We start from the raw sequence: 13,360 nt of genomic DNA, 5'->3' as shown, positions 1-13,360 counted from the left end.
TCAGTATAATTTCATTAGTTATCCAGTCCACAAAATAGTCCTCAGCGTTCATCACCACATTTCAAATGCTTATTTTCTCTTTTTGTGTGAATTGTGTATCTCCTGTGTTCACTTCTCGTTTATTTTGCGCTGTTGTAGAATACACTTCAGCAACGAAGTTTGTTAGGCTTCAGCATACTACAACACTTAACACACATAAAAGCAGTTACATAGATTCTACCAAGGTGGCTACCAGTCAGTCGGAGTCGAAGGTCACACTGAATCAGTAATAACAGCATTCTGAATAAAAGTTCTAAACCAGTTGGTAGACAATTCCAAGAAATTCTACTAAACTGCAACGAACGGCTGGATGAATGGCAGCCATCAAAGACTGTCTCTTGTCGAGTCAGCTTAAGAAGCCGCCTGACAACTGGCAGCGCTGTTAACGGTTTTGAACTGCCAAGCGCAAACAGCCCCATCCGAAAACAATAGCCATCTACAGAGATCCGGCAGCACTGAGGCATTGTCATAGAAACGTTTACAAAATCGTTACGTGATTGGTTAAGGTAGCGGCGCCAAGCCCACTGCAACTCTGAGGGATCTTGTTTTCCCCTCTTTAGGCCAGATCGGAAATACTGCTGTAGCCGCAAGTCGTCTCTCTTCTTAACTCCTGCTGTGCAGGCAACACAAACAACATTTAGGTACTGCGTGGAGCCTTTGTTCCCCGTAGGATACAGCAACTTCCGTACAAGACTGCTAAACTCCATACACTCTTCAGAAAAGACGTCCAAAAACTTAGATTTACATTTGATGTTAACAAATCTCTGTTTTTCAGAAACGATTTCTTTCTGTTGTCAGTCTGCATTTGATAACCTCTCTACTTCGGCCATCGTCAGTTATTTACTACCTAACCTGCAAAGTTTCCTCGGCGTCAACTGATTTAATTAAACTACTTTTCATGATGCTTTTACGTTTGATGCTATTCACCCTAATCTCTTTTCAGGACACTATGAATTCCGTTCAACTGATCTTCAAGCTCCCTTGCCATCTCTGACAGGATTGCAGTGTGACTGGAAAAACTCATTTCCCATCACCATTAATTTCGTATCAGACTTCTTTCTTGCTTCCCTTTAGCGCTCGCTCGGTATGCAAAGTGATGAAAAATCTTTCTTGTTGAAGCATGCAAGCCTTTCCATGACGACAGAATTGTGTTAAGCGTTTAATGAATCTATTCCTTCTGTAATCACAATGATTTATGGACTGAATAACAAAATGGTTCAAATGGCTCTGAGCACTATGGGACTTAACATCTATGGTCATCAGTCCCCTAAAACTTAGAACTACTTAAACCTAACTAACCTAAGGACATCACACAACACCCAGTCATCACGAGGCAGAGAAAATTCCTGACCCCGCCGGGAATCGAACCCGGGAACCCGGGCGCGGGAAGCGAGAACGCTACCGCACGACCACGAGCTGCGGACTACTGAATAACAGCAAACACTAAAAATTTGAGAACGAAAGTATGTCCGAACATCTAATAACAGCCACTACTGAAAAACGCGTGTTTCATTTTTCGCATAATTAAATAGGACGCTCTCTTCAGCGGTAATACGTCTTCGCAACGTATCGCGCAGTGCTCAATGGAACCTAACTCCAGGAAACGGGCAAGACAGTTCTTTCACCCAGTTTCCTCTCTTTGCAAGAGCTGCTCCACCAGCTCAGTTCGATGCGTTCGCGCCTTGTCTCCATAAAAGCAAGGTCAAGACATGGGGAAGGAGTTCAGTGTCACAATAACGCTGACCAATGAGTGTACCGGGTTCGCCACCAAAACGACCACGTTCCTAAATATTCCTGGCTTCATTACGTGTCTAGCCATATGAGGGTACATAACACACCCAGGAACACTGCCGAACATGATCATTTTGATGTCCAGGTGTTATGGTGTAGGGACGCATACTGTAGCATGGGTGTACCGGCCTCCAGATCTTTGAACACGGTACACAACCCGAGCGAAGGTGACACTATACTCCTCTACATGTGCGTCTTTTCAGGGATGTATTAAGCCCTGACATCATTTTTGTGGATGACAATGCGAGACAACATCTAACACGCAGGTGGAAAGGCCCTTGGAGTGAGAGAATATTCGGCGATTGTACTGGCCTGCTCATTTCCCCGACTCAGATACGACCGAGTACGTGTGAGATATATTTCGGAGACTTATTTCAGCACATCCGAATGCACCAACGAGAAACCAGCAGTTGTCAACCCCGCTGATTCAGGAAGAGAACGCCCTACGACAAGAACTCATTTCCAGGCTTGTGGCCAACATAGGGACACGTTTGCAGATCATCCATTTCTGTCAGTGGTCATAGCATACCCTATTAAGAACCACGTCCTACCTTTTGTAATGTACAGGTGACCACCGAAATCGGATTGACTTCCTTGTAGTTATTCTCTCTGAATAAAAGTCTCATTTATGTTCGTTTCCCTGCATCTTTATTTCAGTTATCTTATGTACTATACTGTAGCAGGCCTTTCGTTCCGTTGTTCAAGTTTCATCCAGCTCTGTTACTTGGCAGTGACGAATCATGCGAAAGTAACTTTCGGCGGTGTGTTATAGACTGTATTCGAGATGGACAACAAACTGCAGAAATATCAAATGGTATGCGGGACTATCAATAGAAAATAACGTTAGATAATACACAAAAATAAAGTTTTGTAAGGTTATGGCAGCCCTTACATTGGTATTTGGAAGTGAACGTAGGATAACTACTAAAACGAAAGAAACTGGAATCCCTGCACAAGATCAGATAGACTAATCGCAGAAATAAGAACAGAACTTGGAATGGTATACTACTAGCGAACATGACAAAGCCTGATAATTGGTAATTATGTATGGGAATTGGGTGCACTTCTCAATCTCCTTTCCATCTCCTCCTGTCCCCCTCTCTCTCTGACCATCTCTTCCTCCTCCTCCTCTCTGCCCAGTTCCCCTCTCTACATCAATTTACAGCTCTCCCACTGACCTCCAGCTTTGTTTATAGTTATTGAAAACGATACGTCCATTTCGAATTGAAGTCGGTTGAAATGAATGGGCGCATCAGCTGGGATCATTGGCATGCGGGCTATGAGAGAGGCATTGTCAGTCGCTGGATCTGTGATAATAGCAGCTTCATGACAGTATTTCGCATAGTTTTAGTCTGCGAACATGTAGGATTACAAAGTTTTGGACGATTTAGGCTCTGTAGTAGTATTCTAATCATCAGCTGATAAGCCATAAGTATAAGTTTCCAGTTTTCTGTTAATATCGAATGCAAAGAAGAAAACAAGACAGCACATTGTTGTGTATACAATTTTTGTTTGAAATCACATATGAGGATAAAATGAATATGGAAAAAACAATTTGTCTAATGTCTTAAATTCCCCGATATCGTAAGTTAAAACCGACTGCGGTAAAGATATCGAAGCCACACATTTTCATAGCACAGCACAGCAATTTTCTCATAGTATGTTTTCGAGTTTTTGCTGGCAACATTCGCCTATTACATATTATGCATATTTAAAAATATATGCAGCCGATATCTGTCAATAATTTTTGAAGCCTTTACTGATAATTTTTCTCCTTTATATATATTTTCTATATATCTACATGTTATACACGTTAAAAGATATTGAGCCTATGTCCGTCCAAATATTTATTAGAGTGTGGCCTAGACCATGATGAGAAAAGAAGCGTAAGAAGAAAATTCTAAATTTTCAGTTCACGAAAACCGCGTGCGCTTTGGAATTCGACCCTGCTATAAATTCTCTGTTTTAAGATTGTCATGCCTTGTTTAAAAGACGTCATTCGCATCTATCTAAACAACGTATTACCTTTTCTGAAAATCGTGGGATGCAAAAGTTGTTCCTGTTGAAAACTGTCGACTTCTAGAATGTTCGAATCCGGTCCAAAATTCATTGTTAGCTTTGTAGCTCTAGTTTTTCTGATTCCTCACATGTATGACTTTACTAGAATAACATGATAGTTTGTGAAATATTTCAACCAGAAAATTTAACTTGGCATAAAATTCTTGACGGGCTTTTGAACATCCAAGTGCGCGCCCAAACTTCCACCATATAAAACAGAACTGTCATTTATTAGATCATTTAAAGATATCCATACACCAGTTAAACTAAACAGTCCAAACAAATGTTTATATTTAATCGTAATAGGTTTTACTTTTAAAATTTTGGAATATCTGTCTCATGCGTGTTTCACACACAGCTAGAATTATTCGGAAGCTAGCATTCGAAGAGTGAAGTTACTAGGTTAATCAGTTCGTAGCTAGCCTGTATCCAGTAGTCACTGTGTAAACATCTACACAGTCAGAATACTCATACAGTCGTTCGCTATTCAAAATGATTAGCTACATAGATTATTATACTCACAGTACGTTATCGTTTGCGAAGCCGTTGTACAACTGCTATCACGACATCTGTAAGGATATTATTACACACTAGTGGTCCGAAACATGTAATTTATTTAATACAGCATGTCTCGGGATTACATTTCCCATTATCAAGTTCTTAAAATTAATATGCCATTGCACACATTGAAATACAATACGGAAACAGAAAACATGCATAATCAACTTCTTAAAATGAATACGGCGCTACGCAAATATAATAAACAAGTAGCAAACATGAACCGCTTATTATTTCTGATTCAGCCTGACGTCACATTAATTTTAAGAACTTGATAATGGGGTAAAGAGACTCGAAACACTTTTTGGACAACAGGTACGTAATACTATCGACAGTAAAAGTATGTTAATCATCTACTTATTGGGCTGTGAAACGCCGCTTGTTACTTTTCACTAGGCTACTTAGAGTCTACGTGAGCTGTTGACCATATGCTGTCCGACGAAGATACTACCTGCAAGCTGAGCGTCTTGAGTGTGTTTGGTAACAATAAATGGGAAGTGAAGTAAAAGTAGATTTTCCAATGTTACGTTAAATTATTTAATAACTGTTTCAAACATCTTTTATTCTACAAGACTAGTTAGGAAGCTTACAAGATGTTGTGACACAGTAATGACAGAAAATCTGTGTGAAACAGATAAATAAAAAAAGGTATAAATTAGAATGTCACAAAGGATATTTCTGTTTCACCCGTGGGAGGTCTTTTGACGTCCACACTCACGATCCTTGCCCGTTGATGATATTCGCAGCTGGAGATTTGTTGTGCGTAGGTGTTCCTGGAAAGCCGACTCCGCGTAGCGAGTTGCCACGTGCCTCCGTTTGCTGCTTGCTTCGTTCCACGTCTTGGCGCGCTGTTTTGCTGCGTCTTGATGTCGACTGGGGTCAGTCAGTTGCGTATTGCTGCTAAACAGTTTGTTGGTCGCCGTGGTGAAAGAAAGTCATTGAGGACACTACTATCACTCCACCATGTACACATTCTCTCTCTCTCCGTAAACACCAAACAAAACAAGTATTTATACTATTTGGGAACTTACACTAGTTCTTGGCTGAAGCATTCGTTGCCTGGTTGACTAACCGCTACCTTTCTGTGTCGATCAATGTCGGGGCTGGTCGGACCTCACACTGTAGGTCTTTCTGGGAACAACATAGCTGTTACAGGTGCAGACTAGAGGCGTGCTGCAGCGCCGGTTACATATGAGATAGTGTTGCTAACTCCGTTTTCCAGTAACATAAATAAGATGAAAAAGTGGTATTAATAACTGTTCCCTAATTACTATACGAAATTGAAGACATGTTAACATTACGGCTGACCTTACATTTCATTACTTCACAGATAATGTGTTTACGTCATTACCCGGATTTGTTGTTCTACAGATGCTGAAATGGCGAAAAAATAAGGTGTCTAGTGCACCAACTCATTGTTGAGTTACGGCAAGGCAAATCAGAAGTGATATTCGACATCGTAACTATGGATACACATGGATATAAAATTTGACCAGGCTGCTCTTGTTATCGTACTCCGTAGGGGAGCGATACGTCGGGGACTGCAGTCTAGTCCTCACTTAATTCCGTTTCTCCAAACTTTGTTAGTAAGCTTTCACGGGGTAGTTGGCGTCTTCAAGCGTCTGACAGTTCAGATTGTGAGCACCTCCGTGACAATCTCACATCGATAAAACAAAACTGAGTCCATTCTTTCTGGCTTTTTTGTATACGTTCATCCTATCCCGATCGTCTGACTGGTATACATCTGTATAAGACATAATTTTATTCCGAGTCATTTTTACCGCTTTCCTTATGTTTGACTGTCGGTCGAGTTAGTCTCCAGATACGCTTGTACGCATGATTTACACATGTCTGTTGTCATTTTCGTCCTACACGCTGTCTATTAGATAAGTAGTAGCAACCATTTTATGAGTCTCACTACTACATTAGAGTTCATTTCGGTAAAAACTCATTTCTGTGATGGATTTTGCTTAAGCATTACTTCACCTGTTAATACACATATTTTGCTTAAGAATTACTTCATCAGTTAATATACGTACGTTAAGAAATATTTCAATTCAAATGCAATAGCCCAGTGCACGCCTAATGGTGAGACAACTACTGAGAGCGGCAGTAGTCTCTTGGAGAGAAGTAGGAGTGGAATTTGGATATATTTGCGATATAGCTAAATGCACTCTGAGGTTACAAAATGACGCCATAGATAATTCCTACTAACTATATATTTACTTATCGTCGTCACTGAATTATTTAAGAAAAGGAAAAGGATTAAAATCTGAATAAGGCTGTCCAAAGTAAATTTGATTTGCAGTTTCATGTTCTTATCTGGAACGACGGACTTCCATAGTCGCTATTCAGATTAATTTTGATTTTGATGATATATGAACGTGATACATGCGTCAAACAATTTAGATTATTCAGATTAAAGCCTACAATAATTAGAATCATTACCAATGCCAGATGAAGTGAATAAGACAATTGTTATTACCGTACTGAGTACTAGCACTAGGAAACGAAGCCCAGTTTGCGCTACTCCCTTGGAAGTCCAAATTCTGTAATAGTACCTAGCAAGTGCTGTTAATTTTATCCCACTCATTTAAACAATACTCTAGGACGGGTAGCACTGAGTTTACTCCCCTATCAGTGTGCGTCCACAGTGTGTGCCAAATACTGTATGTAACTTTTTGATGTTGGGTGCACACGTAAGTTGTATGAATATGCATCAAATGGGTATCAACTTGATCCATAAATGTATCAACTATTCATTTATTGTGGGTCAGGATAGTTGACTGGGCAGTAGGCGCGAAGAACCAGTCGCTCTGACGTGATAAAGTCGTGAATGCAGTGATAACAGCAACATATTTATTCAGCAGATTTCATACAGCCGAAGCAGAGGGTATCTTAGTGGCGTGTGATGATTGAAACCTGGTACTTAGGGAAAGGCACGATTCGATGTGGACGAGGCCGTAATCAGTTACCGTCGGTTGCTCAGTTTTTTTAAAAAAATCATATACTCATTGTTTGGAAACAATTGCAAATAAAGTTGACAATAATTAAATTTGACTGTTTAGACACAATGACTAATTAAAAAAATTCTTAAGCAAGTTTCACTCACAGCTGAAGGCCTTATTGACCAGAAATTCAAATTATTTGTTGGCTGAAGGCCCCAATAGTAATAACTCAAAAACAATTTGACGGCTGAAGGCCTGGATAGCAAATTTTTGAGAAGCAATTAAACTTCTTCAAAAAATGTTCAAATGTGTGTGAAATCGTATGGGACTTAACTATTACGGTCATCACTCCCTAAGCTTACACACTGCTTAACCTAAATTATCCTAAGGACAACCACACACACCCATGCACGAGGGAGGACTCGAACCTCCACCGGGACCAGCCGCACAGTCCATGACTGCAGCACCTTAGATCACTCGGCTAATCCCGCGAAGCTAAACTTCTTCGAGAGATATTTCAAGAACAATCATCAATATTTCAGTGTTAAGATATTTTGTCCAATTAAAATTTCTTAAGACAACTTACACTCATGGCTGAAGGCCTTACTAACAAGAAATTCAAACTCTTTGTCGGCTGAAGGCCCAAACAGTAAAAATTCAAAATTAATTTTTTTTAAAAGACAGTCATCACAATCTGACCAAATCAGGAGAGAAGTGGCCTCAGACAGTTCTTCAAGGATCGACTTGGGAAAGTCGCTCAACTTTGTAAACTATGAGACAGGCAGCCAAGAGTTGTATTCACTTAACCGGATGGCAACTCAAACTACTGACAGTTTAAATACAGACCAACACTCTTGCAAAATCTACTTAACATCTGATAACCAATACAGTGATGGAATAACCTAGGCAAGGCGGAACAGGCGGACAGCGCTGCGTCTTCAGAATCCGGTGTTTAGAACATCCAGAAGCAGAAGGAACCACTACGACCAATGTAGTCCGAAAGAAACAAAATATCCGAACCACAATCAAGGAGGCTGTCGAACCACATGCCTTACCGGACAGCAGCGGCATGGCGAGAAAAGGTACACTGTCGCGAAAATACGCTAACCTTCAGGGCAGGTAACTGGGGCGTTAGCGGCCACTAGGCAGGAAAATACCGCTGGTTGAACTTCACCAATAATAACATAAGGAATTCAGTTATTAATAATTAGAAATGGAGGACAGCTAATTAATTTCGCCAACTCCAAACACTCTACTCGTTGCTCTTTGTCTCAGCTACCCTGCAAGCAGCAATGCGTGAACAAAAGCCGTGATCTCAAAACGGTGGAGGTTTCAGTACTGGGTTAATGTTCACTCAACTCAAACCTCCTGGGTCCGGTGGACAACGAGGTTGCGGCCCTCTCAACTACAGCCCCTAGATCCTGCAGTGCCGGCGTGCCGCCAGCAGTCCCGGCATATCTTCGCGCTGCCGGGCATCACTGCTGCTCCGTCCCAACCGAACTCGCTGACACACCCCGACCCGGAAAACACTTGACGTCCCTCCAAAGATAGTACTATCATATTAGATATCGATAACTGCTGCTGCTACCACTCATGGACAGACAACGCTAGCAAACATAGTGGCGCCAGTAAACACAAGAAGAAAAGAAGACGCCACCATCCCTATTACACGATGCCAACCTGGCACCAAAGCGAGCCGCAACACAGCTCATTGATATTGGGCAACGGTGTTTGACGAGCTCTGTACGCGGCTGTGTGACATGGCCACGAGTACAATGTTGCCAGGCCAGAAAGCAGCTTTAGTTAAAAATCAGCATCAGTAGCTCAGCAGGTGTGCAACTACGTCAGACCTGCAGACATCAGGCGCTCAGCAGCAGTAGTTTTGCAGAGGGATCGTCCATGCTATCTGGCATGAATGTAGCAGCCATTTGGCAGCTCGCAGTGGATTAGGTGCAATGACAAATCAGTGCTGTCTGCAAACCAAAGACCCCTTGGAGGTACCCACTGCTTGATTGATGTTGGCCAGCAACAGATTCTTGCTGGAAGGCACCAGTTCAGGCCTTAGTGGTACCAGTTCTAACAAGGGAACCACCCCATCGCACCTCCCTCAGATTTAGTTATAAGTTGGCACAGTGAATGGGCCTTGAAAAACTGAACACAGATCAATCTAGAAAACAGGAAGAAGTTGTGTGGAACTATGAAAAAATAAGCAAAATATACAAACTGAATAGTCCATACGTAAGATATGCAACATAAAGGACGTATAACCAAGGAGCGTCGTGGTCTCAGGGTTAGCGTGCGCAGCTGCGAAGTGAAGGGACCTTGGTTCAAGTCTTCCCTGAAGTGAAAATTTCAATTTTTTATTTTTAGTTTATGTGACAAAGTCTTATGTTTTCATCACTTTTTTGGGAGTGATTAGCACATCCACAAGAAAACCTAAATCTGCCAAGGTAGAAGAATCTTTTTACCCATTCGCCAAGTGTACAAGTTAGGTGGGTCGACAACATATTCCTGTCATGTGACGCACATGCCGTCACCAGTGTCGTATAGAATATATCAGACGTGTTTTCCTGTGGAGGAATCGGTTGACCTATGACCTTGCGATCAAATGTTTTCGGTTCCCATTGGAGAGGCAGGTCCTTTCGTCTACTAATCGCACGGTTTTGCGGTGCGGTCGCAAACCACAGACACTAAACTTATTACAGTGAACAGAGACGTCAATGAACGAACGGACAGATCATAACTTTGCGAAAATAAAACTTTACTCGAGGGAAGACTTGAACCAAGGACCCCACGTTCCGCAGCTGCTTGCGCTAACCACGAGACCACGGCGCTCGTCTACTCACACTATCCTTGATCTTGCCTATCTTGCGCATGGATTACTCAGTTTGTATATTTTGATTATTTTTTTCATAGTTCCACACAACTTCTTCCTGTTTTCTCGATTGATCTGTGTTCAGTTTTTCAAGGCCTATCCACTGTGCCAACTTACAACTAAATCTGAGGGGGGTGCGATGGGGAGGTTCCCTTGTAAGTACAGCCCATAGACAGCTAGTTGCAGATGAGAATGGATGACCCACATTGGGTTGACTGCTGGTGTGAAGTAGTTCCCGGTGGAAGCAATGGTCGACGACGGATACTGCATGGCCGGAGTATCCGTTATTTATACGGGCTCTTCCCACTGGCCGGCCGCTGTGGCCGAGCGGTTCTAGGCGCTTCAACCGCGCTGCTGCTGTGGTCGCCGGTTCGAATCCTGCCTTGGGCATGGATGTGTGTGATGTCCTTAGGTTAGTTAGGTTTATGTAGTTCTAAGTCTAGGGGACTGATGACCTCAGATGTTGTCCCATAATGCTTAGCCATTTGAACCATCTTCCCAGTGTTATTAAGGAAAGGAGACACTTATCGCCACACACAGAGCCCAGGCTTCAGGGTCCGGCAATGTGGTAGTCCACTCGCTATAGTGATGGAGCAGAGGCTTATGCCTTGCTGGCTCAGCTGTTTTCTACCCATTATGCAGGCAGCATGCTGGCCCATCTGCCCACAGATTGTGAAGTCTGCCAGGAAGGTGTTGGCGTAACATATTTGCCATACTGTACAGTGTACAGCATCAGAATATCTATACTTTTTTTGAAAAGTGATCATGTATTGTATTAGACTGAACCGTTCCTACATGTGCGTGTGACCAGCATGGTATTCAAACCTTAGCAGAATTCAAGAGCTGTAGATAGCTATAGGTATTAAAATCATTGTGATAAAATCAAAACGCCTAGAATATAGATGCTACACAGAAGCAGTAAACATATAGAAATGAAAGAACATGCATGGCGTTATTCAATCGCACAGGCTGCATCAGGAGATATGTATGCCTTTGTGTCAGGCACATAAAACATTTCAAATACTGTATGGCATAATGTGTCACTTGCATGAGATGGGACCAAAACGTATCATAAAACAAAATGTAACGTGTAGTTAAGGTAGTTAAAATATTTAATCCATATAGTGTGTAGTCGCTACCTCTAATACAATAGGTTGCACTTGGTTATTTACGATGTTCCACTCATTTCGTCCAACTACGCTATTACGCGATCTGGGTTAGTGTCTGCTATCATTTACACCTAACTAAAAGACCTTGGAGGAGCTTTATTTGATGTGGAAGCCTTGTCGTATGTTTTTCAAGAGAAATAACTTTAAATGAGCATGACCACGTCATTTTAATATCAGATGGCCATGTAATCATATGCAGCACTCTTTCATACATCGAGTATTATACACACATAACGCCAGTATTGAAGCGTACATGCAGGCCAGTATGGTGGAGTTGCGTTTTTCATCTGTTCACGTATTCTGTTTCGCGCAACCAAATGTAAATTGCATTCGCTTGGCGCGGGTTTAAAGCAAACGTGTGTTCGTGGCCGGCTCTTTTTCGCCGTGTAGCTGCCGCACTCGCGCGCGTTGGTGATTGCTACTATTTAAATGTTTTCCTTCCATTTCGCGTTTAATTTGTGCACAGTGCCCAGCACCTGCAGGCAGCTCGAGAGAGCCACGTAGCTGGCGCAGATCGCTTCTTTTGTTCTGGCGTCCAGCAGACAAACTGTGACAGATTTACACATGAAAAGAAACAAAAACTGCGTGTTTGCCGGTTTCAAATTCGTGTGTGTGCCAAATTTAAGGAAAGTATTAATCTAGATCGCAAACATCAAAGGCTTCCGTACAGTGTGGTAATGTAATGTTATGTCGTACAATGGTGCCTCTCCGTACATCGATAGTCATATTTTTACTTCATCCACAACGCTTTTCGATGGTCAGCCCTCATCTTCATCAAGTGGAAGGCATCTTCCACGTAACTGTTCTTCATGGCAATCTTTGGCGAATTCCTGCAGATGCATGTGAGATGACTTGCACCTAACCTCGACGAATTCAAATGCGTCTGCAGGAAATTGTCACTAATATCAGCTAAGTACAACTTGGGTTTCACTTAATAATAATGGTTAACTATCTAATTGTGTTGCAGATTATGTAAACTCTTTGTGACCTTTGTGCAGAATTTACTGAAATGCCTTTGAAGCACACGTTTTTTGAGAAATCCTGACCGGAAATGGACATAGATTTCAATGTTAAAACTGTGACTGACTTTACAATTCTCCTCATATTGTTAAATATGTCTCCGTTTTGAACAACTTCAACACCGGCAGTGACCATCAAATAGTAAGAGCAATGACTGCGATAAATCCAGTGAAATAAATGTTACAGTTTCTGAGACTAAAGAGGAATATTACTAATTTCATAAAACTTAAAGAAAACAAAGAAAGCTTCCACCAATTCCTATAGCTGATATTTCAAGATTCGGCAAAAGAAGATCTGCGAGAAACAAATGTTGCAAGTTCACAAGAGGTAGGTGGTTCACGTAAGAATAAAGATAAGCTTAGAAAATTTACGGATGAAACTAGAAATTTGCTTAAAATGAAATTCAGTCTGGTCGCGGGTATTCAAACTGCGGAAAACCATGAGAAAAGAAATGAAGGCTGATTTACAGGAAAGCAACGAGGCCATTCTAACACCTAATTTAGAGAAAAAACAAGCTTGAATACCGCTAAACGAAAGCTCATGATTGGTAAGAAGCGGATTATTGCACTGGATGGAGACAATGGTGGCTTACCAATGAAGTGGAAATTTGAAATTTCATCAGAATTTTTTACGGTCACCTGTACGCAAAAAAAGTCTAACTGCAATGCTGCCTGTCGTCCACAACGCATCGAAAGCTCCTGACATACTTTGTTCGGAAGTCAAGTATACCGTTGATGCTTTGAAAACGGGCGCTGTTCCTGGTTGTGATGAATTGTCTGTTGATATTGTAGTAGCCATGGTTCAAATGGTTCAAATGGCTCTGAGCACTATGGGACTCAACTGCTGAGGTCATTAGTCCCCTAGAACTTAGAACTAGTTAAACCTAACTAACCTAAGGACAT

This window comes from Schistocerca serialis, chromosome 2 (assembly GCF_023864345.2).
Source record: "Schistocerca serialis cubense isolate TAMUIC-IGC-003099 chromosome 2, iqSchSeri2.2, whole genome shotgun sequence".
Classification (NCBI taxonomy): Eukaryota; Metazoa; Arthropoda; class Insecta; order Orthoptera; family Acrididae; genus Schistocerca; species Schistocerca serialis.
Note: the sequence above shows the minus strand (reverse complement) of the source record.